Here is a 26,909-nt window from a genome sequence, read left to right as displayed (position 1 = left end):
AACTTTCACAGTACGAATTGGCACGCTCATCGAAATTGCATGCCGACGACATGCGAGTAGGTCGCGAGAAACGAATGTTCATTTATTATCACCTATCAACACGCCATTGTCCGCGTGTCGAAAAAAAATAATATAATATTATTATCGTGAGTGATAGTATTACAAGTTTCTCTCAACAAAGAATGCTTTCACATCGAAACTAAATTTGATCCTCGTAACATCGCGGATTGTAAATGTGAGCGAATCGTCTTGTAAAATTGAAAGGAATATAAGAAATTAAAGAATTCATCGAAATTGGAGAAAACTGCGTATCGTTTCGTGATGAACTTTATCGACGACTCGTACGCATCCGTCTCTGATAGGTATCGCATTTAGAGGCGTCGAGGATGTCCATGTGTTTTGCCGACCTATAACGTACCTAGTCAGCGAGATCGTCGTTAAAGCGAAACAATGGGCATTCGGATTACGTCCAATTCATTTATCACGTGTTTTCGAGAGCGAGGCGGCAGAACGAGGGGGAAAAAAAATGGAAAACAGCGTGACCCGTGCTCGGTGGCGAGTCCGGCAAAAAGAGACATTGCCAAGAAATTAATTCCACGGTTAACCGTCTGTGAGCCATTACACGACCTGCAATTCGCGGATTTTGCCATCCGGAATAAGTTATCGTCTCTCAAGCCCCGACGATAGACGACAATATCGAAAGATATCATTTTTTATCAGAATTTCGCCATTAAAACAATATTCCACTTTATCAAAGCTTCGATAACGAAAACTGAAATATTTTCTACGGCTAATGATATCGCTGAGGCATTTGCTCCCTCTCCTTCTCTCTTTTATCGTAACTGATTTCTTTCAATAAATCGGAAAAAGATCAATATATCTGTTGGAGAAAATTTCTCGCACAGAAAAGAAAGATCCCTCTGCTTCTTTTTATGTCGTAAACATGAAGAAACGAATACAATGTCTTTAATTATAAATCCGAGGAAAACATCAATCTCGCGGTTTCTCTTTGCTCCGCAATATTGCGTCTCGGGCGAGTACTTAATAACGAGGCTGCCGGTACGACATCCGGGAGGCGTTGCAGCCGAAAGTGCAGGTGGGTTACTCCTTAAACGTGCCAGTCTTGATAAGCGCCGAATTAGCGGCGCCACGTCGGGGATCTCGGCAATTAGTCAGGGGGCACGGACGTGCCAAAAAGCCCGGTAAACTCGTGCCATGGCCCCGCGAACTTCGCGACGACTTCGCGCGTAAATCAGCGGTGTCCGGGTGACGTTCCGTTTTAGCGGGACACTCGGTACACATACCGTACTTGCCGGGGTTTACTGCGCGCGGTGAGTTACTTGCGGAATTAATATCCCTATCTTCTATTCGTTCGCATTCAACCCCTTTCGAACGCGCGCATACGCTCGGCGCGTTACGTGCCGGGATAACGCGTCTTCGTGCATGTGTATGTGTGCAATAGAATTGGTATTTCCATCCTTCTGTATAGTCGGTAACACTGTTGCTGCGTCGGCAGCACGCCTTCGATTTATGACTTTATATATATATTATTTCAACAGTTCTCTCTTTCTCTCTCTCCCTCTTTGTCTCTGTTTCTATCTGTCTGTCTACGTTTCCGTGCCACCATTGGCCGATATTATTCTCTCCGTTTCTCTTTTATTCTCCAATCGCTAACCTTCCTCTTTCCTTCATATCATCTCTGCTTGAGTTTATCATATATATTTCTTCTCTGTCGCACGTCAGACGCCTATTTCCTGAAAATCGATCATCGCCCACCGAACAGCGAAAATGCTTAATCGTCTGCATGCAATTTGCATTACGATAGGTATTTTTTCCGATATTCGAGAAAAATTGAATACACATTCTAATGGTTCGATCAATAGAGAAGAGAACATTCCATCTCCGTCTATTATCTACCCTTTTTTATCGATTCCGTGTGAAAAGCTGGAATTGAAAGCGTAATCATCTCTTAACTGTCAACGAATCACAAATTAATCATAAAACACATCAGCTAATACTTAACATCTTTTTTTTTTTTTTAATTTTAACGGAATTCATATATCACATATCACATATTCCATTAAAATTATATTAATTTGATATAGACATTTGAGAGTAATTAATTACATAAATTTAATATTGAACAAAATTTATTCTTGCCATGTTACATTTGATAGCAACGATTAATCAGCGATTAAATCTATAAATATATTTATCTCTCAATTTTATACGTATATATGGAAAATATGTGAAAGGAAGAATATCGAAACATACAGCTTTTATTATTTATTGAAAACTAATCTCGCCAATTTCATGTTGAATTTTACTGTCCTCGCAATAAGTCGCAAATTATCCGCGACTCTTTCCTTTTCATGTAGATTAAAGTCCGGCAAAAATAGCATCGCCGCTCTCGTTCACGCGCCCGTACTAATCCCGAATTCAAGGACGAACATTGATGCCAGGAATTTCGAAAGTACCGCGATTTAGCAGCGTTTCGAAAGTTTCGGCTGCGCGAGAACGTTTTTGATGCACGTTTAACCGCCGCTGCACGCCGGACGTAGTTAAGTGGTTTAGGACGTTGCAATCTGCTGTGTACCAACAATTTATAAACTATGTTACAAGCCGCGTATCTAACGCTATTCTTAGAATTCATTCAAATGCCTTCACACTGAGAGATAATCTGATCGATGCTCATTCGTGCGGTCAATAAAATAAATTTCTGTCGCTTTGTAAGTTAAAAAGATATTCATGATTTTTTGAAACGTTTAAAATAAGTTTCACATATATACTTAAAAAAAAAAAAAAACAATAAAAAAATTGAAAATAAATAAAAAAACTTTTGTTAATTTGGAATAGATCCATCGTGCAACTTTTTTGCATAGCCTATTCTTTCATTTTAAATATTGTTTCGTAAATACGCTCAATCATGAACGATGCATTAAATCCATTATTAATTGAGTCTCAAATACAGGAACGATTCAAATTCTTTTACTGAGATAATCTGATCGAAAACCATTCGTGAGCAGTCAATGAAATAAATTTTTGTCTATTCGTAAATTGAAAATATATTTATGATTTTTTAAGACGTTTGAAATAAGTTTCTGATATGTATTTAAGAAAAAAAAAAAAAAACGATAAAAATTATGAATTAAAAACTTTTATTAATCTAAAATAGATCCATCGTACGACTTTTTTTTAGCCTATTATCGCTTTAATGTTTCTCATTGTTTCGTAAATACGCTCTATCATGAACGGTGAATTAATTCCCTTATTAATTGAGTCTCAAGGAACGGTTCAAACTTTATAAATAGATTACTTTAGTCGGGGTACCACATCATTTGGTTTAGGATAAATTTGTTAAAATTGAATTTGCGTGTTAAGCGGTGTAACGCAGAAATCGCTTGTCGCAGATTTAATCCTATACAAGGAAAGGCGAAGTGTATGTTATCATAATGAATTCCGCGAAATCCCTTATATCCCTCACACACCTTCTCTAAATTCACATGTGTCGGGCAATTTCACGAAAGTTTTGCATATTTACTTTACAGCACTAAACGTTATATGTGCGTAATTATTTCTAGTTTTTAAATATATTCATACATGTTGTATAAATAAAAATATGATCGCAAGAGTTATTCAATTCGTGAATAAAGGAGAATATATATGGTATTTTTCATCTCATCTCTATCGTTCCATATAGGAAATGTAAGAGGATATTCGTTCGAAGCTGCTTCTGTTAAAACAACACTCTCAAGTATTCGATACTAGAGAAGGATATCGGTATCGATATTGGCTTCGGGCTGCCAATCCCAACTGTCATTAAAACGGGTGAAGAAAAGAGGTATCTGTGATCACTGCGATTTATTAGCTTTAGCACAAACGTAGGCGTTATGCAAAAATGGCCGCAGGAAATATTTCGATTTTATATACTATAATAATATCGATAAAATGTATTCGCTTTGTTTTCTGGTTTATAAGCATTTGAACAGACTTTTTATTCGAAAATATGAGATACGTTTAATTTAATGCGATCTTTTTATCGATAAATATGCTTAATTAATAATTGAAGGAACTTGCTGTAAATTACGATACATAATTTTCGCATTTTATTCTTTATTATCTCATAGACACATTATCATCTTGTCGTCTTTTCAATTAAACGGACTCGTTCTTCAATTAGTCGAGGCGTATAATTTCTTTCACGTTAAGAGCAAGTAAAGTAAAGCACACGATGCAATACGCATTATTGACAAGAATACTTGCTCAATTTCCCGATCAAGTAAAAGTGGACCGCTTAATTTCTCGTAGAAAGAGGAAGCTAAGAGATCTCCTTCGCTCAAGTGCCATAGGTAACCATGACGACGCGATGATAGTGTCTTCTAGTCCTCGACATCAAAGAACCTGTCGAGTATTAGCGACAGAAATCGAAGCCAGTTGGGTGGGGGAAAGATGGTCGGTTGGATAGATCGAGATACGTAACCACCCCTTTCCCCAACTCCTCCCTTCTTCATCGGACCGCGAAGGAAACGAGAAATCGGGATAAACGGACGCGAAACAGAGAAGGTGACGGCACCCCTTGAGCTATTGATCAACGACGACGAGGCACCGACAACGTTCTCTTAATTAAACCCTCTGGGAATACGAGACGAACGTCTACACGGGCGCGAATACAGGGTCATCCACGGGAAATATCCTGAGAAACCGCCGTCGATGTCATCGAAGACAAGCACGGAAGACGGCTAGACGTTTCAAGTTTGAACAATCTTTCGCCGGAACGAAGTGCTCAAAGCCCTCAGGTGATTCGAAAGATCGGAACGTTAATAACTTAGCCGCCCTCACGACTGGTGGCCGAGGAATTTTTCTTTCCGCGCTTTTTCCTTTTTCTGATTTGCTTCCACCCTATCCTTGTGCTTTGTGCGCTTCTAAAGTTTGAATAAAGTTCGGAGTTCAAACGACGCGATGACACAATCTCTTAGCATCCTTTGTCAGAGCGAGCTGTCAAATGCAAAGATTATGTCAACGAGCATCCGGCGAAGAGTTCGTCGTCCATTCTCGTGCAAGTTTGCATCCTTGATACTTCGCTAGACAATTGGCTGAGACGCATCTTCTTTGCCGAAGACTGGATTTAATATTAACGAGCGCGACGTACCGACTATTAAAAGTGCCCTCTCGCCATCCGTAATTATACAAGTTTAACATCTCCTCCACTCATGCCTTCTAATTCTATTTCTCTTGCTAACTCTATCCATCCGCCATGTCGCGGTCGCACTCGAGCGAAAGTTTCAACCGAGCTTCGGTTTGCTCGACGCGAAAGTAATGCGAAAGGGATTGCGATCTCTGGAAATTCGGGAAATTCTCATGACACGATGCCGGCCAATGTCTTAACATTAATGCTATATTTTAAGATTCAATCAGATTTTATCTATGTCTTTATTTATTAAAACGAAACTTTTACGACATATATACTATATATTATATATGAAAATCATATATCAGAATCTTATAAGATTTTATGCTATAAAATCGCACTTTATCACGACAAATTTTTTATTACATATGTATAATTATAACGTATATTTTTTATTACATATATTGTATAAACAAAAATTCCTATAGATCCTCCTTATAGATTTAATGTAAACAGAATGTCTTATTCAAATCTTGTAAAAAAATTCCTTGAAAATTCCCTGATCTTTCAGGTATTTTTATTCAAAATTCCAAGTAAAGAGAATATTTTAAAGATTTTTTAATGCAATTCCTTAAAATAAGCTTTTCTAATGCTTTTCAAGTGCTTTCAATGCTTATACGAAGGAAAAATATAAAGCCACTTAAGTTTCAAATTTACAAATCTAATGAAAAAGAAACTGAATATTTTCATTAAGATAAAAATTTTTTACTTGCATAACATTTTCATTTTTTATCACTAAAAATTAATATAAAAAATTTCTACTGCATATTCAATATTTTATTAAGACATTGTATATATAAACAGAGGTAGATTGCAAATTGCTTATAATATAAAAGCAAAATTATTAAAGAGAGAATTTTTTAAAAAATTCCCTGAGCCCCAATAAAATTCCATGAGAATTCTCTGATTTCTCAAAATACAAAAAAATTCTCACAGATTTCCATGTTTTTCCAGGGAGTAGATCCCTAAAAATAAAGGTCATTATTCATGTCCGACCGATAATAAAGCGTTTGCTGTTACAAACGGCATCCATCGTACGGTAAGGAGTAAGCAGTAAGTAGTTTCGTGTTTAGAGGGGTGTGAGATTGAAGGAACGATGTACGTTACTTGGACGGATGGGATATGGCGTGGAGGGAAGAGGGCAAGGCTTCGGGACTCGTTCGTCGAGTAATTAGCGACGGTAGCAAGAGGAACGGTTTATTAGCGCGGAAAGCGCCGAACACGGCTGGGGCAAATATTCTCGGGAGCAATACCGTCGCGGGAGGAACGTGGGCTGTGAACTAAACTTCCGGTAGGTATCTAACCCTCATTTCAAGTAAATGGTGGCTGCGCATCCTACTGGTGGATCTTACTAACGCTACATCGATGTTGACACCGTGTGCGCAGAGTAATGGGAACCACATTCCGCGTATTTGTGAATAGGTTCCTTCGAGATTGCCGTGATCGAAAATGCGACGTGAAAACGATCTCCGCTTAAGCGAAATTAATTTCTTTTTTTTTTTGTATTACAGAATCCAGAGCTAATTGCGATCATTGATACTCCGGCTTTATAATGTAAAATATTGCACAAACAGATTTTTATTTTTTTCGTTAATTATCGTTAATCTCGGGATCGTCGATATTCCAGGGACGATATATATTTTTTACTCTTCAATATTATTGAATTTTGTTCACGCTTCAAATGATAAAAATGTGGAGAATTTCACTAGAAAAACTTTTGATCGTTTCGAAGACGTATCTTTCGTGTCACGGTTCTCTCGCAGTTCCTTCTCGTAACCGAGAAAGGGAATCGTGCTATGTGTAAGAGTGGACAGTAAATTCCGAGCAATAACTGTTCCTTGCTCGCTCAACCCTTTGCCCGAGTGTAACGCCGGAAGCGCACACTCACCCTCGACGCATTTCAGACGTTCACCATCCATAACTTCAGAGAATAGGTGGAACGTTGCGATATGGCTAGCCGGAGAGTTCTGTAAACAGTACAGTGCTGCTCGACGGAAACGGAACTGTCTGATGTCAGCGGAGTGGTAAGAATTAAAAAGTTATTGCAAGCTTCATACAGGAAAAGAAAATAAAAGAAAAGATATATAAAGCGGATGGAAAAAAAAAACATCCGCCAATCGCTGCAGAAAAACAAATCTTGAAAGAATAATCCGTGTACGCAGAAAAAAACTTAACAATTAAAAAAGAAAAGCGTAAAAAAAAATCATCTGCTCTATTTGTAAAATGCAACTCACCTTATTCATCCCATTGTAATCGCCGGACTCTTGTTTCCGCAATCAAACACACGTGAAATTCAGCCTGGAAAAGAAAGAACGAAAATATATATTTCTACACGCGTATCTCATTTTTATTTCTATTCCTTCAACAATTTCCATGTATATAAATTAAATACGATGTCTTTCGCACGGCCAATATGAATTTCAATATAAATCACGCTCCGCAACCAAAAACTCGAGAGAATGTCGAAGGCGAGATGGAAGGTGACCCATTAAAAAGCCATATATATCCCGATGCTCTCGTCGCGGCACGATGAAAGGGTAAATTTCATAAAACTTGCTTCCTCCCAGCCCTTGCTTCGTCCTAGCTGCCGGTGGCAACTCCGAATGAATTTTACATGAATCCGTTTCCCCGATGGGTCGCGCGCGCGGCAAAGTTAATAGCGACAAAAAGAACTTTGCTGCTCGACTTGCTCGTTAAAAGAAAAGCACTCGATTCGCCGCCCTCCCGTTTCAACTATGGTCTTTGGCCTGTCTCTGCGTCTTCGCATCTCTTTCACGGATGTGAAAGTAAATTCGATGCTTTTCGATTTGTATCCTGCGTTCTGGCGTTGCTTGACATCACGCACGATTCGATTAGGGAAACGTGTGAAGGTGACGAATGAAAGGGCCTCCTAAATTTCCGTTAAGTGAAAGCTTTTGCCGATGATGGTCGCGTATCTTTGAGGTAATCTCCATCTGTGCCCTTCCATCACCGTTCTTCGACCTCCATTTCTCCATCCTTTCAATGTCCTACTCTCGTCATGCTGTCGAGAAGGATGGTTTCTACTGGTAGCTCTCTCTAGACACGGAGGGTAAAACTCCCTATCGGCAATCAGACGATTCTGGCAGATGATTCGCCCTTCGCGAAAGGTTTTGATATTGATCTAAGTCCTCGCAGCGGCCGACGACAGCGATGTAGAAAAGATATGTGTTCCACTTGGAAACTGTCGAAGAGAACTTGGATAATGCTTTTTCTATCTTCTAATTCTTCTAGCTTCGGAAAGTTTTCTCTTGCAACTTTTTTCTTATTCTTTTTCTAATGCGGTAATCTAAGATATATTTCACTCGTATAATGCACATTATTTAACTCCTTACAAATTTTCTACTCTACTAAAATGTGAATCATGTTCAACAACTATATTTATTTAACTTTACCAAGAAACGGCCAAGCGCGCAAAAAAAAAAGTAGGAAGGCGGCAAACTAAGAATTTGAAAGCTTAATAACGAAACTTGGTGAGGTACTTCGCTGCATGGAAACTTCCATGAAAGTAGACTCATGAATTCGGTCGGTTCAATTGCAGCTTGGGCAGACGGACCGACCCGCGATCGAGATTTTCTCTCTCTCTCTCTCTCTCTCTCTCTCTCTCTGTGTTTCTTAATATTGCACACTCTCCAAAACAGTTTTCCTGGATATTCAACAACTGCACGACTTCATCGAATATTGGCGCACGCCTGGATGATTTGTGTCTATTTTATTACACCTCGCTGAATCGCCATTCGTGAGTATCGATTGACGTTCCCAATTTACAGAGCTATCCGGAAATATTCGCTCGTCTCTCGTTTCCCTGTATAAAAACATGATTTATTGTACGAATTGTAGCTTTCGACAATTAAGCGCATCGTTAACTTCCTTCTCGGGATGTATCGGAAAATATATAATAAACAATGCAACCTGCCTCACTATTAAGATTGATAAAAATAAAAAGATTGAGATAAAAGTACAATTTACAATCCCCTTTTAGGAATATAATAAATAAAGTTTTTACCAAAGTATAAGAAAAACGCATACAAGTAAAATAACTCAGATAATGAAATATGAAATCGAACATTATCGTGTATCAAACTCGAGCATCTTTTTTTTTCTCTAGCTGTAATTTAATTAATTTAATTCTGACAATAAAAAAATACTCAAATCGCCCCGTATTTTTATTATATTAATAAATAAATGGATATCATCAAATCGTTTTTATAACTCATAAATAAAAATTATATAATATCTGTTTCACAATTAATCGTTTTGAACAAGTATGATTAGACGATTAAAACAATTATAAATACGAAAAATAACAGATCTATGCGATAGCAGCGAGAGAAGATGAGCAAAGAGAACAAGAAGACTAGCGAAAACGTCGTTGAGAGTATTTCGCGTATACCGGGTGTCGGAAAGTGGCCGTTACTCGCCGCGTACTAAACGGATCGAAGTAATCCGGAGAATCCTGGGTAAGGATCGATACCTCGATATTTAGAGTTATTGCCGAATCGCGGAAAGTTCCGTTCCAGGCTTGTAATCGATGTAACGCCCGCCGCTTTATTACCCCGCTCCATTAACCATCGTTCGGTTTGTGTGTACACACCCCGATAGTAACGAGAAAACGGACGGCATACTGTGCAAATAGGATGGCAGGGGGCAAGAAGGGAGTGGGTTAAATTTGGTGTTACAATTACGCCATTGCGGACATTTAACTTTTATCATCATGCATAGGATAACCATTACGTCGATCATTATGAGTTTCGCGATAGTACGTTTGCAAATATCGTGTTTTTTTAAAATAAACTCATTAACGGGCGTAATTACGAAGGAGACGATAAGCCTAACGAATGCGTGCTATAAAAAAATAAACAGTATGTAAAGTGTTTGTGTATGTGCATGGAGAATGGAAAATGCAAAATATCAGATGCAAAAGTGAATGCAACGCGAGATTATAGAGAACAAAAATATGATTGTGGAACCATCGCGGATATGAAAGAAGAGAATTTTCGTATTTTTTTGAACAAATTAAAAAAGCTCGATAAATTCAGTATAAATTCGTACAACGCATGAATATAAAAACTTCGATATGTTTGAAACAAGAATATGAAAACTTTAAAATGTTTGCAATGTTTGAATTAAAAATACAATCGTCAGCGCGAAGCAGAAAATTTATGTAGGACCATGAGAGAACCGTTCTATTAGTTAAACGTCGTACGTAACATTATCGTGTATCTCTGCCACTGTGTTAATTAAACGACGATATGTATATTCGTTTTGTTCGAGATCAAAGAAAATTCGAGGTGTGGAGAAATGAAAAGAAGAAAGCCCTTTCGAGTCTTTGACGCTACTTTGCTGTTTCCGTCACATAGAAATAGCAAAATGAGCATAATGGTGAGGTGGACTGCTAGCAGCAGCAGCAGCTTGGGATAATAGGGCCACTCGGCATTACGAATGAAGTAATTTATTTTATTTCACCTGCGATCCTTATCGCAGTGCCGTGCTTATTTAAACGGCCTTCGTTCCAATAAAGAGTAAAGAGAGGAAAGGAGAGAGAGAGAGAGAGAGAGAGAGAGAGGGGTAGAGTTTCTCGACGTTCGAAAGCGGTTCTGGTCGATGGAAACGAGGATGCTCAGCGAATCGCATCGTCCACGCCCTCCGTCGTTTCTTCGTCGATCTATTTACCGATCGCATTTAATCTATCCCGCATACGGATTCAAGCAAGTTTTACTACTGGATTCTACGTGATGATGCTGATCTAACCGTGTGACCAATCCATGCACCTCTCTCTCTAATTATGGCTAACCCCCATCTAGTTATAATAGCAACGTGATTACACACGACTGCCCGACTCGTCCCCCACCATTCCTCATATTGTAATTTGATAATAATCATCCCACGGCTGCTGTTACATTATTATCGGTATTCCCTTGTTCCTCGACTGGTCTGTGGTTTTCCCCGGGGACAAACTATTTTCCTCGAACATATTTATTCCATCGAATGAAAGTCCAATACGCTGTTGATATATATGCGCGTAGTTGCTTCTCCGAATATTATTCCGTATGATTATATTCTTGTATTCATATATAGTTTGATGTCGCGCTCGATACCAAAGATCATAATCTTCCGATTTGTTTGCGCTCTGAATGTATTTCACGTTATATATTGCTAATACATTAGTGCAATTTAACATATAATTTACAACAAATACAATTTAATATTATATTTAATATTATATTTAATATTATATTTAACATTATTCTGATACATAAATAGATGTATTTTAATTTATAATGTCATTCTTTCCGCTTAACATCTTACTGACAATATTAATTTGCATTCTATATTTGAATCGAAGCGAGTTATTCCTGCAATTACATTTTTTTAACAATCGGTAGTAGTCTACTTTAATTCGTAGTGACATGAGATTAAGACATCTAGATACACAATCCCTGAATTAAGACCGTTCTGTGCGCGCTGTGTATCTCTTCTGTCTGACCATATCAGTGCGCTACTACTTAAAGTCTCACGCGCGCCATGTCTGATCGCAAGTGTCCACTGTTCACTGCGACACCTCACGACTTATATAATTTACGTCGCGTCGCATTAATCATGGTCATTACGTGACCAAAGCTTATTTCCGCGTTTTCTTTCGTCATAGAGACGACGGACAATTAACAGGGAAACCGCTTACTCTTTAACAGCGGCAAGGAAACATTGCGGTTAATAGCGTCAGATAAAGACATCCAACGGATAGCTCTTTCCTATGTCGCGTGACCGACCGTTTCTCTCTCTCTCTTTCTCTCTCTCTCTCTCTCTCTCTCTCTCTCTCTCTCTCTCGCTTTCTCCCTTTCCCTGACTATATTCCGCGTATATAAGCGTCCCACATAACGAGTTTCTTTTTCTACAGAAACGTACAAAGAGCCGTGTGGCAACTGTCACGCGAGCAATCGAGCAACAACATGTGACGCAAAAATATACCCTGAACGCTTTTAATATTTTCCGATATGCCGCACGTGTGTTGCGATTGTAGTGATGACGTCTTGACATGCGTAAAGGTTGGCGTTGCACGGCTGTGAAAACGTACATTTATACAATCTGTGTATCGTCCTGGTATGCATGTATATGTATGTATGTATGTATGTATGTATGTAGCGAATAAAAGTCACGCCAGTTTACTTGTTGTAGCTACTAGGAAGTTTGTACGTGGCGACTGACGTGACTGTACAACTGTTAGAAGTGACGTACCCTCTGCGATCGTAACTATGATTTATCTACGTTATTTTTCTACATTGTAACAAACTATTTTAGTTTCGACTTGTGTGTCTCTTTCTCTTACATCTTGGCGCGACTCGCCGTTCTGTGGAGATGTTTCAGCTCGTGCGAAAAGTTATCTTATCGAATTTAGAAACTGTGATTGTAGTTACGGCTGCTGTATCGTACTATGTGTCGTATCTTATGAAATAGTTTATGTCCTCTAAGATTGTACCGAGTTATTGTGCAATATAACTGGCGTCTCAAGGATATTAGCGTTTGATATGTACGTCGTTGACACTCCTAGTAAAGTATCGGACGAATACGAGGAAAATTTCTATTTACTAGCAAATAGCCCCCGATAGCAAAAGATCAATATTAGCGCGCGGCAAATATTGCCGACCGTCACAACCATCGGTCACGAAAAGTATTGATGTACATACGTCCCGGTAACATGCGGTGACAGATTGCTCGCGTTCCAATTACGTCCCCGCATATAAAGTATCGATTTATATGATTCGCAAACGCGGTAACTGACGTAAATATATGCGTATAAATATACCTATATGCGTCGTTAAGCATTTTGCTTGCAATTTGACCCATACTTCTCAAATTAATAATTTTGCGTTAGTATCGTGTAATTATCGCGAATTTATTATCACGCCATGCATGATGTTGCGAGCGCGTATACACAAATTGCATAAGTGATGTAATCATGTTACAGCTCTATCATGTGCAAACCCTATATATATCTTCTAACGGAAATTATTGCGATGCTTGTTTCCTGAATGGATTATGTAACATGATATGTCACGGAAAAAATGTAATGCCACCGATATTATTCATGATGGATTCTTGTAACATATATAACAAATAAAACTCATCATTAAATACATCGTTAACGATTTTAAATTTTACGGACACGCTGTACGTAATGATGATGGGGTAACATTACTCGCGTCTAGTTGGTTACAAGTTCCTGTTACAACTATTTTTGTCTGCGGGAAATAGAGGACAGCGAAACGGATATTTAGGCAAGCAGGAGCAGAAATTTATCCCATTTTAACGGCGGAAAGGAAGGACGTGACAAGGGAGCAGTCAACGACCGAGCCGATATAATTCAAATCTGGTATCTCGGCGTCGCCGGCAGGAGTAACGTCGTGCATTACAATATCGTGCATAATACCGACGACAAAAAAGCTCGACGAATACGCGAGACGCGGTCCCGCCGTAATATAAATCATCGAGAACAGCGGCGAAGCTCTCCGGATGTTACTCAGATAAACCGTCCGCGGATGGTTTCATCGACCATTGACACAAGACCGACCTCTTCACCTAAGGCGCGCTCTGTGAACGCGCCAGTAAGGTTACAGCAGATTACATCTGTCTAGAGAAAAGGAAAAAGAGAAAAAAGATACTGGGGTTCCATCCATTTCAGAGTAACTATCCACCAGTCATATGTACTATGTATATCGTAACATTGGCGATTCATGTATCGAGTTCAAGGCAGAGGATCTTTTTTATCGCACGAGGACGCGAATCCTCGCATTTGCTCTAAAGATCACCTTTCGCATCCTTATTCGACTACCCTCAAGCGCGGTTAAATCTTCTACCTCCGGATATGGGGATCGCATGTGCGTGTGCATTATGCGAGTATGCGTGCTTTATGACGAGTTTGCAGTCATGCAACGGAGATTAACTAGGGTGGCGCATAACAGCCTGACGGTATTAGAGGCGTTCGACGAAGGCGACGCAAGGTAAACGGAAGTCGAGGGCGGATTGGTATGGGTGGTGTAGGTGGGAAGCCGAACGATAACATTCGGGAGCGCGCCGAGATAACGTAATGTCTGTAATGGCTCGTAGGATCGGGGCTAACAACCCGTAAGAAACGACCCCTTCGATCCGAAACAGCCGTCCTGCCCGTCGTTCGCAAATGGCCGGACGGAGACGCGATTCGGCTCCTCGTTTCAATTGATTCGAGACGCGTTGGTTCGCCATAAATAACACATCCATCGTCAATAGGAGGAGGGATAAGGGGCGGATAGTTAATTGTACGTGTAAGGTTATCGACGCCGTTCCTTCACGGAAACTTGGAGAATCACACAATTGTGTCCAAAAAAAAGTTTCAATATAGAATTGCAGTTACATATATTGAGGATGTTATAATAACGAACGAATATTATCGAATATTGAATAAAATTGGCAAACGCATTTGTCGATATCAACTACAATATTAATATTGGAAATTCCAACTCTTTAACATAAATATATTATATTCTCAATTTGGATCGCTATTTCGCAATTAAATTAAAAACTAGATCGACATTAAACTTCCTCTACGAAACAGATCGACAAAATTGATTATAATTATTTTCGTTATTTAAAAGATCATCGTTCTTGGCATTTGCAAAATTACAACGATAATGACTAAACAATTTTTGGTAATTTATCACATAAATTTTAATGTAAATATCGCTCTAAATTGATTAGCGCATCACGATAATTACACATGGCATGTCCGGGTATATCGGAAATTAAATGTATTAATAATGAGCAATCTCTCTTGACGATCAATAACCATATTGCATCGCTTTTCGTTTAGATATATTGAACATCATATAATGCTCAGTAATCATCACGTGTGTCGATGAGAAGATTGATGTCATTGCGATCGTATACACGAAGGATGACCTGCTTCAAAATCCGCGAAATATCGATTTTTAAAGTGGCAGTTCATCAGTCAATTATTAGGTGAGTCATTTCCTAAATGCAATCCTACCAATCTACATCTCCATCTCCTTCAGTACATTAAGATTCTAGTGGTTTGAAAAAATGATTACGCGACGCACGCCACGATATAAATTTATGATACTCGCTAAATTTTAGGTCGACCCTAATGTATTAACGGTTAAGCATAATAAATAGGAAGTTATTTCACTACATTTTCTCCATTCCTTTTTCTCCGATGTAATCATATTTGCGTCGTAAAAAGAGTTTCTGTTACAGTTAAGGAGCGCAGATGGATGAAAAGAAAGTCGGATCCCGTTAGCGAAACAGAAGATTAAAATGGAGTTTATAGAGCCCTGAGGACGGTAACGTATTAAAATCTGCAGCGCTTGCAAACGGGAAGATAGATCAAAGAAATCGCGTGCTTATCGATTGAATGGAAAAGAAAAAAAATGTTTAATAACTGCACGTCAGTGGCGCGCTAGAAGAAAGGCAGAATAATTGAATCTTTAAAAATTTTATCACGGATTTAATCTTACGAGCGAATATTTCTCGATTATAAGTTTTTAAAAGGTATTGAAAAGGCACAAGAAATAATCATTTATATATATATATCACATTTTAATAAAATTATTTCTTACTCTTAGAATATTTTTAATAAGAAAAATTTATTATTGTTTTAATCTACAAATATATGCGATACTTTTCATTAAAGTTATATCTTTCCCTGAATATTATGAGTATGTCCTTTCTTTAATGAATAATTCTAACAAGTTATTCTCAGTTCACAAGTATTGCGCGTAAAATGTAATATTTCTATCTTTATTATCATTTTTCAAACACAACTTGAAATGGAAATATAAATCTTGAGGCGGATTTATTCGTTGCAAATTAGTCTTACCTTGAATATATGATGACCTCGAGTCAAAATCCTTTATCACATGCTGCATTCACATTAAGGCGGCATTTAGTATTACAGATTGTGCATCACTTAGATATTAACTCGAGACGCTGCGAGATCTCCCTGACCAATCCCTACATACATACATACATACATACATACATACATATATATATATATATATATATATATATATATATATATATGTCAGGGTGTCCCCAATTTAAATGGCAAAACTTCAAGAGTGTAGGAAAAACTAAGACAAGAAGTCCTTTAGAGATTTGCTCGTTTTTGCTCCATTTTAGAGAAAATCGCAAAAATTCAATCTCTCATTGTCAGTTGCTCTCTTGAGTTGATTGGCACCGAATAAACTTTCTACTTCAAGGTTTCTTACATATGTAAACACTTGATGTCATCCTTTACGGTGCCAATCGATTCAAGAGAGCAATTAAAAGACCGAATCATAGATGCGGTGCATCAAATATCACTAGGACAATGTCTAGCTGCAATTAATGAGGTCAGTGGTAGATGTAATGCTTGCATTGCTGCAAAAGGGCGACATTTTGAACAATATCTGCATTAAATAGACGATAACATAAATAAGATATAAATAAATAAGTAAAAAACCGAAAACTTGTTTTGTTTCTTTTTTTGTGATTTTCTCCAAAATGGAGCAAAAACGAGCAAACCTCTAAAGGATTTTCTATCTTAGCGTTTCGGTCCCCTACACGCTCCTGAAGTTTTGCCATTTAAATTGGGAACACCCTGTATATATGCGACGCATCGACCGAACGGACTCGCATTGATGCGCAAATGTTAATAATCCTCTCATATTGAATAATTAGAACGGATGGCGCGGCATCTTCTTGCTCCATCGCATAGCAAGGCTCACATAATGATTATTGATGTTGAGATGCGGAGAGATCAACGATCGTTCTTCACCGCGTCTTACCGTAATTACGTTACGTCCTGATTAATTAGTCACTTGAATATAGCATCGAAAATTTATCTCTTTCGAATAAATTGGTGAATTTTAATATTAACAACATTGACGCGTGCGTGTTATACATATGTATAGGATACTTGAAATATTATATTATTATAAATATATATCGTCTCTAATAAAGAAGTTCTTCTAAAAGAAGTTAATCCTTCAAACTTCTCTGTGCAATAGCATTAATTCTTTAATAACGCGCTCTCGAGATTAAGTCAAAATTTACATCATTGCGTGTTAGACAAGCATCAGAGAATCGTCGTGCCAACGCCCATCAAATCCAAGGCAGATACGAATTGCCCCACCTACGCCTGGGGGTACGATCACTGGCTGTCATAAATCAGATTGCGAAACTCGGCGAACGATATCCGTTGCGATGCCGTTACGAAGCGTGGAAGTAGTACGACATCCGGTCGTCGAAATCGGAACATCTCGTAATACTACGTACTGACGGACTGACTTTGTACGTACGATCAATCTCAATTTATGGAAGAAACGCGATACGTATCTTTGAGAATCTTTGAGATAAGAGGAATCATCTCGATAGAAGGAGATAAACCTTTATTCACGTTATCTTTCCGAGGCGCACGTTTTGATAAAGAAACACTTGCAATATAATATTTATAGAAATAATTATTGTATAATTCACACATTGTGATAATATCATCCCTGGTGATATTTACAAAATAAATGCGATATATTCGAAAACTTAAATAATAAATTCGAAAATATTTATTAGCAAGAGAATCAATACATAAAATAAGAAAGAAAAGATAAGCAAAATTTAAAATAGTGATATTATAGATAAAACTAAAACAATATAATTGATATAAAATAATGCACACCGCCAGCGTCGTGGAAAAGAGGTAACAATACTTGCGAATATCGATTTAACATGCTTTTTTAAGAGTGGATATCTCGATGAGAGCTGCTCACATGGCATATTATTAAAATATTACAAAGTATATGTGTGTGTTATATAGAATATTATAAAATGCGCCATTTAGTTTTTATAAATGATAATAGATAAAAATGAAAAAAAAAATCACGATGTCTTTTGCAATAATAGTTGAAGCGTAAAAATGGTGAGAGTTTCTTAAAAAGTCGTCGAATTTCTTTCCTAAACGCGATCGCGACAAGTATCGAGAAATAATTTGATAAGATTAATAATTAGTTATCTTTTATATATCTTAAATAATAATTATAATTTAATATTATAACTAAACGTAATTATATCGCTACGATAGGTTTTGAAGTGGATATTTCGAGTGATGTCTATATATATTTAATTAAAAATCGAAGTAATAGGAATCAAAATTATGAATTATTGTTTTGTTGCGATCCTTATAAGCAATAATTATTTCTTCAAAAATACTTAAAGTTAAATATATTTCGTTCGATGCTTTATCGTTCGACTTTCGACGGCATGTAAATATGATTCGAACCAAGATCGCACAATTAAACAATCAAATTGCAAAATCGAATAATTAATATAATGAAAGATTTCTCATAATACATCAATCGTTCAATAAAATAGTTAATCATAATTTAAAATATATTTTATATACTTTAATATTCGCCCCGCGTACACCACATACACCATATACATACCGCGTATAATAATATAATAGTACGTAAAATATTTCGGCAGCAAATTAAGACAATACCTAACATAGGCCTTGGCGGCGTAAACATTGACGCGCGTCAACATTGTTTACGTATCACGGTCTTGTTATCATTTATACCAAGGCACTTGAATAGAACTGTAGTGGGGAGAGACGCTCGAATTCCTTTCTTACGTGTTTGTTATCATTCGCGCGGCGATACTCGAGCAGTAATGTAGCAGTGCGAGACTCCATAAAATTCCTTTCTTAAACGCGATCGCGACAGATATCGAGAAGATTAATAATTAATTAATCGTCGGTACCGTCATCGCGCCGCGGACGGTTTTCGCGTGTTTCGCGTCGCGTGTCACCACAGCATTGCCACGAGTCGCACAATGGCTCATATGTGGCACGCGCATTCGTGCGTTGAACGCACCTTAGTGCGTCGTCGTTGCCGTCATCGTGTCGCACGAGCAACGATGCGTCGCGTTTTCGCGTTTTCGCGTTTTCGCGTCGTCGCGTTTTCGCGTTGGACCTTTATCTCGTTTTCACGATTGTAATCGAGAATCATACTTCGTTGCCGGCTAAATGGGATGTCTCTCAGCGTTGCAATCTTTAATATATTAATACCTATTAATACAATTAATTTTATATCAATATCAATTAATATTAATACTATATTAATATTATATATTATATAAATATTTATATATTAATAAATTTAATATATTAATGTAGGCGCAATGTTAAAACGCCTCAGTATCGCGGCTGAGGTGAATGCCGACCGCGTAGCAACGTATGTTCGTGCATAGTATAGATGCATGTTCGCGCGGTTAATCTTGAACTTCGGTTCGAGAATCGGCTGTTGAGGGCACGTTCTGCTCCGACGAACGGTTCGGCCCGAATCGGTTAGAGTTCGGTCGATTGTTTTGGAATCGTCGTTAATGGGTCCCTTCTCTTGTACCGTCTAACAGCACATTGTAGAAATACTAACATGTTTGGCATCTGAGGAGTCGGCTGTTCTAATTAGGTTCGATTTTCGCTCGCTAGAGAAGTTGATCTCCCGCTTTCGAAGTGCTAGATTGTTAGCACGTAGAAGGTGGGTATCTTCATTCTCGACCCGTCTATCAGCCTTACGATAAACCCGGCTCAGTCTGTATGATAGAGACTTGGTGGTTCGTATGAAATCGTTCCTAACGATGTTCTAGTCGGCCCTCGATGGGAGCAGGCGCGGGTCAAGAGTCGAGCGAACCCCATTCGCGTCGATTCCATCAATCGATTTCGTCTTCTTCCGCTTCCGCTTAACCTTTGCTCGAAGTAATCGGTGAATTCCCGACTTGTCGACTCGAAGTGTGATTCTCACGTGAAGCGGGGTTCGATCGTGCCGAAATTCGAAAGTGCGGGAGTGTCTTTAAAAGTATCGCGCGTACAAGTGCGGAAGTAATCTTTTAATAAAAGTGCGGGAGTGCCGTTTAAGTATCGCGTGTGTAAATCAACCTGAGAGGAGGAGGAGGCCTAGGAGAGGCATCGGGCTTCGGTGGACCAACCCTGTGGTAAGTAAATTGTTATTTGTATATTAATTATTTATTAATTGCATATGTGCAATTTAAATTGAGCAATTAATCGCGTAATTTGGCTTTTTATAATTTAGACAAAAGAGAATTAAAGAGAAAAAATTTTTATATGAAAGCTATAATCTTGTAAAAGTTTCTACTTTTAGATTATAGCTTGTATATGAAATTATTAGTAAAAGTGTTTTTTTTTCTTCAAAATTTGTAAAATTATTTTATTAATCTACATATTATTGTATGCATCGAATAAAAAATTCAATGCGTATAATAAATTTTTTAGAATAGTAATTATTTTGAGTGTTGCTATAATTTGGATCTTTTATTTGGATGTTACAGAGCAACGTAGCGACCCTGACATTCTGGGAGGAGGAGGAGGCCTAGGAGAGGCATCCTGCACCAGCGGAGCAACCCAAGGGTGAGTATTTATTATTTGTATTCTGTTTGATAAAAATCGCGTACGCGTATTAATTCGGTCTCATTATTTTAATGAATTAAACAAGAGAAAGATTTTTAAATAAATTTTTTAAAAAGAAAGACTTTTACATAAATCCGATAAATGTTTTTACTATTACAAAAAACAGTCCTTTCAGAATTTATAAAATTGTTTCATATTTATGTATCTGTTTATTATCGTATGCATCGGATATAAAATTTGGCATGTAAAATAATAATTTTTTTTGAAATATTAATTATATTTTGGGCGCTGCTATAATTTGAATTTTACATTTGTATGTTACAGACAACGTAGCCTCAAGACCAACAACTCCGCTGTTGCGCATCAGTGCCGGTGAGTGATAAACTTTATTTTATTTTGAGATAACGGATTCGTAGATATTGTAGATATATATGTAGACTGTAGATTATAAATAGATCCGTTGCCTCAAAATGGATGGGCTAGAATAGATTGAATTAAATAACTTTCAATATAGATATTTTTACTATGCATTAAAACACATTATAGTATGAATTAAAGCAAAAATTTGCAAAGGATGTAAAATATTTTTTTAATTGATGAATTTTATTTGTTTAATGAAGAAGACGCTAAAGTAAATTTATTAATTATATAAAATAGTAATAACTTATTGTTATATTACGCCGATTTTATCTTAATTTTTTAGCCCATTCATATATTATCAAATTGATTAAAACTTTGCTTTGATTGATATAATGCCAAATTATCGATCTGTTAAATTGTATAAAATATAAATCTTTTATCAATTTTATTTTAATATAAATTATATATTATTGAGAAAATGATATATTATTAAATTATAAAGAACAAAATTATATTATTATAAGAATTTTAATCAATTAATTTTGATTGATAACTTGGCATTATATTAATTAAAGTTATATTAAAATGATGCATGTGACAACCGGTCGTAACGTCTCACGACCGTAAACGAGCGTAAAATTACGCTCATGTATCGGCGATAATAATTAGCCGACAACGGAAGGAATTTCTCTCCTTCATTGATCTCTGATAGAGATCGAAGCTACATCTCTGGCTAGGTGTAGCCAGAATGAATATGGCCAGGATCAACGGAAGGTAGATCCAACTGGCCCAACGGAAGCCACGTACGGTGCGTTTTATTAGGGCACATGAATAGGACATGCGAGTAGGGCACGCGAGTTGGGCACGCGAGTTGGGCACGCGAGTAGGCCACGCGATTAGGACACGTTCCCCGAAATTTCCGTGATCCCGGATTCCCGCTGGCTTAGCCAGCAAAAGTAGGGTTGTTAGGACTATCAGAATTATTTTAATTTAAGGTAGTTATTTAATTCCTTAAGATTTTTACGAAATTAAATGCTTATTAGGAATTAAAAGAGTATTAGGAATATTAAAATATTGGGGAAATAAATAAAAGAATAAAACGAAAATATAATATTGTATATAAAAATAGAATAATATATAAAAAATAATATATAAAAAAAGAATATATAAATTAAAATTTAAGTTTATTTATATATCAGACAAATTTTTAAAATAAAATTAAAATTATTTTTAGAGATAATAAAACAAAATTTACATTTAGGAAAACTGAAAAGAATAAAAATTACTTATGAAAAATTTGAAAACTACTTTACTTTAAAACTTCGAGACAAATCAAATGAGTACCCCGATATCAATGAAATATCGGCAAATTAATATATTTAAATGCTACAAAAAAAAACGTATTGTTCATCCGATTGTTCCAAAAATTACATATACATTGGAATTGAGTATTACGGCTATCGTCGATTTATTTATTTGTTGCGTTTTATCGGAAATTTTAAATCGCGGTTTATCTTGTGATTTAATCGTTGATTTACATCGAAGCTTCGTCTATCTTTTCTCGGATATTTTCTTTGAAATTTTACGCAAAATGCATCAATAATCTAAGTATTTTTTTCTTCTTAATTGAAAAACGATCGATAACTTTTTATTAACGACCCTTCCGATCATAATTGTTTATAGAACTTAATAAGCTTTATTATTTTTTTTTGCATGTTGATCATTAATCATAAATATTGCATTAATCGTTGCTTATCAGCCATATCTGATCTACAAATTTTTAGTGAATTCTGCATTATATAAATATTTCGGATATTTTTGTGTGATAAATTATTTTGTATTACATTTTAAATTATATTTTACAATTAAGCTTCGTATCATATTTTGCAATATATATTTGTGATATAATTAATTCTATATTAGATATATAAAATTAATTATAATATATATTTTGTAATACATTGTATAATATATTTTTAAATATTTTGTAATTATACATTATATATTTGTAATTATATATTATATATATTTTATATAATTTTTTGTGTATATTATATTTTTTATTTGACAAATTCGTAAAACCTATATTAAAAGAAAATTAAAATAAAAACTTTTCCTCTTCGATGGTATCTCCACCTTAACGAAGGCATTTGCCGGGTGAGGAGGTTTGAGTATTCTGATGAATCTTGGAACTATGCTGGCGATAACGTACAGCGTTTTCGAATGATGCAGGTTTGATCATTGTGAGACCGATTAATGTCATATACTCCGTCTTAGATTATTAGGGGTACTTGAATTATTAGATTAATAAAAGAAGCATTTGATGATTGATCGGGGCAAAAAATCTTATACTTTGAAGCCAAAATAACGTCAGAAACGGAATATAAATTTTATATTATATTATTAATACATTATATATTTATATCAATCAGATTCTCTTGAACCTATTTTTTGTCAAACATATATTCATGGCAAATTAAATTTAAAAATCTCAAAGCTGTCAAACCTGCTTCATTCGAAAACGCTAATAGTTATCGATAGGTCACCCATGCCGGACATGTCGAAGGGGAAGATTCAGACTAAGAGAGACACTATAGAGATAGTAATTTATATATATATATATATTTATTATATTAATATTTCAAAATAAAATGGAAGCAAAAGAGATAGTAATCGAGAAAACAAAGAGAAAAAGGGCTTCAAAATATTTTCATACTCCCTTCGGGATTTAGAAATATCTTGATATGTGATACGACATACTAAAAATTGATTTCTGAGAAACAGAAGTCTATTCTACTATAATCTTCTTATAGTTTTGTAATCTTTTATTTTTTACAGAGTTTTAATCATTAGCAGCATTAATTAATTCTTTCACGTTCATGAGATCGCACGGTATTTACTGTCAGGTTTCCATATAAAACGTATAATATAAAATATTATACAAAAAGTCGAGATATCTCTTGAAATATTGGTTGGAGCGTAAAAATTAAAAGCAAAGGTTGAGAGTTTCTTTTATATTTCGTGGTATGCTACGCAAGAATCTAATTAAAAAGTCGGAAGTGAGAAAAAAATCTATTTATCCTAATACTTGGATGTGTCTTTATACGATATGCGAAAAATTATGATTTCCGAAAGAAGATCTATTCTATTATAATTATTATATTTTTCTATAGTTTTAACCGTGTTCTTTCAAATCTATGAAGTTTTAAATTCATTAACAGCATTAATTAATTTTTCACACACACACATTTTCAAAATTTCTTACATATTAACTAATCAAAATTATACACATATATTTAATATTTGAACTGTCAAATACGCGGTTTAGCCATGATAACCATGGTTTTTATTGATATGAAATAATGCACAGCGCACTGTCGAAATAACCGAAATTAGCATCTCGGAAAAGAAGCAACAATATATGCGAGTATCGGTTTAACGTGTCTTTTTTAAGAGTAAATAAAAGTTTTAAACAGTTTTTTAATTAGTTAGAGTTAGATTATTAGATTATTTATTTGAATTTGTACAAGAGATCTGCTTTTTGACGCGCGCTAACGCTATAACAGCACACACATATATAAAGTATCGATGAATATTGAATAAATTAAAATTTAACGCATTAGTTGTCGTGTTTCGATAAAGCAAAAAAATTAAAAGGCGAAAGGTAAAGAAAAAATTATTGCAGGCAATATCGGGAATAACTAGTTGATAAGAATAATAAATTTAGTTACTTTACGCGAGGTTGTATTCATCGTCTCGCGCGATAAAATGCTGTTGCCAACAGCATGCTAAAGGAACGCGCGCGCGGACAATGATAAATTACGTCGAGGAGGACGGTGGAATATATCGCATTAGTGCGTAACAAAAATACGCTGATGTTCGAAAATACAGGCAGAAGATGCTGCTGGTTTTATCACGTCTGTCGTCGCTGTTATCGTTACTTGGCCGGATGTTTCGTAACTCCACTTCATCCAAGCGTTATCAAATGCGTACTCGTAACAAAAAAAAAGAAAAAAAAAGCAACAAAAAAACAGTGGCTTTATTTTGTACATATAGCTATACGATAGCTAAGTTCTCACACGAATATTGGACACCGCTGCATCAATGAAGCGAATTCCAACTCTCTACGAGGCACTTTCCCTGACCCGTCCGAAAAGCGCGATCAGGAATGAGCAGACCGCTACGAAAGAGCCGAGGGTAAATGGTCTTCATTGTACATTTAAACGTCCTCCATCACTGTGACTCTCACCCTTTTGTATACCATGTTACTCTCTCGCGCCATTCTCCGCGATTATTCAGCCATGACAAACGAGTGTCCCATCTTGCGGGGCTTGCACCCTCGTCCACCATGCTCTTCTTATCTACAATAACTCTAGCTCACGAGCTACTCACACCACGGGCCTGAGCAACGTACTCCTTATTTTTGTCTTTTGCAAGACAAATTGCGGCGAATTACGACGGCAAGAAAAGAGAAGGCCAAAAACGGAAATGATATTTTAATGATTTAAATAACGAGAGAGAGAGAAAGAGAGGAGAGAGGAGGAGAGAGAGATGAAACTAATATTTTAACTGTCATTTGGTGCGGAAAATTATAGTCAAAAATTATAGAAAATTATATCGTATTTTATTGATCGTACATTAATTATTTCTTAATTAATTCATTAATTAATTAGTCATTCTTATACAAGATTTGACAAGAGCATTCCACGTATCATGTAATTTCAATTTATATCAAGGGGTTAAGCTATATTTTATTGTTCATCTCGACGCAATTATCTTAAATCGTTAAAATAAAATGTAATAGATATTATATTATTATATGAAACAACTTTCAACCTTTATTAGAATTCCACCGCCACTAAATGAAGCTTTTAACTATAGCTTAGCCTCGTAATAGCGGTTCATAAACACAAGCACCGTGTATCGCTTATAATTACATCTAGTTTGTTTCCGCAGATTAACGCGCGCGTGCGTATACGCGCTTTATTCGTTATCTGCATAAACCTCTTAAGAGAAATAGGCAAACACTCAATAATGAGGAAAGATATTAGTATGTAAAATAAAGAAAAATATAGTATCAAGTCACACAAAAAACAAGCGTCTTCAAATTGTGTCATATAATTTTTACTCTATTGCATTTTGCATACATATATACATATACATATAGCATAACATAATTGCGCTTTTCTTAAAATTGCAACAATTATCCTCTTTTCATCCGTGTTCGTTATTGACGATAAAATCTTTAGATATCGGTTGTTTTTTTTTCAGAAAGTAACTATGCAGAATCGATATGATCGTTCGGTAAAGCGTGTAATGTTGACTCGACTATTTTTGGCACGAAAAAAAAAACAGCACAAAAGAAGAAGAAGGAGCAGAAATAACAAAGATAATTCTAGATTCTCGATTTTCGTAAAGCTGTCACATATCGCAAAATGAGATATTGACTAGAGATTTTATTAAATTTCTTTTGAACGTAAAAATACGAACATGTAATGACAGAAATTTTGTAATAATTGATACAAATTGACGATGTGTTTTTTAATCTTGAATCTTTTTCTAGATAAAATACAAAAATCGGTAAAAATCATGACTAACAATTAAAATTCCTATTTTGCAAAATATTCAGTATGCATATGATACAATATTAAGATCTTGAATGACAAATTATAAACGCAATTAAAAGAAGAGTAGCTACTCTAATGAAGAGAAAATGATTGGTCGCAAAAGAACCGTACACGGAAATGGAACGAAATGACTTCTACTTTTGGCGGATGTAGCCGCTTTTTTCTTTGTTTCTGCCGCGAGCAGAAAGTCATATCTCGTCGAGGCTCGGTATGCGAGGGAGGAGGCGGGGAAGAAAGCGACTCGCTTTTTACGCGAACGATG

At 36.2% G+C, this 26,909-nt stretch overlaps 1 protein-coding gene and 1 long non-coding RNA gene across 4 annotated transcripts in view; one reads left to right on the top strand and one right to left on the bottom strand.

Moving 5' to 3' along the window:
- LOC138938257 (uncharacterized) overlaps positions 1–15,767 on the top strand; it is a 98,381-nt gene extending 82,614 nt beyond the window's left edge. The window contains exons 4-5 of the long non-coding RNA XR_011447671.1: positions 15,051–15,199; positions 15,455–15,767. This is a non-coding gene — a long non-coding RNA (uncharacterized lncRNA). The remainder of the gene's footprint in view (positions 1–15,050; positions 15,200–15,454) is intronic.
- Positions 1–26,909, bottom strand: part of Sfl (N-deacetylase and N-sulfotransferase sfl) — a 384,325-nt gene that overhangs the window by 235,464 nt on the left and 121,952 nt on the right. For all 3 annotated transcript variants that reach the window (XM_070305101.1, XM_070305099.1, XM_070305096.1), the window contains exon 2: positions 7,423–7,486. The gene's annotated coding sequence lies outside the window, so the exon portion shown is untranslated. The remainder of the gene's footprint in view (positions 1–7,422; positions 7,487–26,909) is intronic.

This window comes from Polyergus mexicanus, unplaced genomic scaffold (genome assembly GCF_030449975.1).
Source record: "Polyergus mexicanus isolate NDT 795.1 unplaced genomic scaffold, iyPolMexi1.0 SCAF_12, whole genome shotgun sequence".
NCBI classification, from domain to species: Eukaryota; Metazoa; Arthropoda; class Insecta; order Hymenoptera; family Formicidae; genus Polyergus; species Polyergus mexicanus.
This window is presented reverse-complemented; position numbering and strand designations above follow the sequence as displayed.